We start from the raw sequence: 979 nt of genomic DNA on the forward strand, positions 1-979 counted from the left end.
AGGGGGCGAGTGTGGCGGCGGCGGCAGGGGGCGAGTGCGGCGGCGACGGCAGGGGGTGGGGGCGAGTGCGGCGGCGGCAGAGGGCGAGTGCGCCGACGGCAGTAGGCGGCGGGGTCGCGGGGAGCTGGGAGTGATTGAGTGGATGAGGGTCGATGCGAGGGGATAAGGCAAACTATGCCGACGGCTGCCGTCGGCATAGTTGCCACGTCACTGATCCGCGTGACAAGTCCCCTATGCCGTCGACATAGTTATATTTTTCATTTTTTAAATGTTTTTAGTCGTTCATATTTTTCATTTTTGAAATGTTTTTAGTTGTTCATGTTTTTCCTTCTTTATGTTTTTTATTTCATATAGATTTTTTAATGTTTTTTATAGTTATATTTTTCCTTTTTTATGTATTATTATTTCATATGGATTTTTAATGTTTTTTAACCGCTCGGCCCTCTCCTCTCCGCGTAGAGGGGATTATTATTATTATTATTTCATATTATCGTTCCTATAGCACATGTGCACACGTCGTGCAAAAAAAACTCATGATTTTATCGCGCTCCGAGTATTTAATAATATTCACGCCGCATCGTTACCACAGAATGGCTACTACCGTGTCATCACCGTCCGTTAGGGGGGGCCACGCCCCGGAGACGCGTGCCTCCTCTTCGGACATGCCACCACACCACCCCGCATGTATGAGGGCCCGGTGCGACGCTTCGGTGGCATTGCTACCCCCCCAGGGCCCCCGACCCGCCTAACCCTGTAGCGTTTGACCACGGGATCTAGCCCTTTGACTTTGCACGGACGGGATTTGACCAGTGGACCTCTCCACCCGGTTGTGTTAGGTCAGCCCATAGGAACACTTTGGAGCAACATCCGGGCCAGACCCACAGCAAGATCCCCTCCGTGTAGACCCGACGCGTCCGTTTCCCCCCTCCAGGTGCCGGCGGTGGCGCCGTCCGTGAGGGGGGCCAAACCCCGGAGACGC

This window comes from Triticum aestivum, chromosome 4A (assembly GCF_018294505.1).
Source record: "Triticum aestivum cultivar Chinese Spring chromosome 4A, IWGSC CS RefSeq v2.1, whole genome shotgun sequence".
NCBI classification, from domain to species: Eukaryota; Viridiplantae; Streptophyta; class Magnoliopsida; order Poales; family Poaceae; genus Triticum; species Triticum aestivum.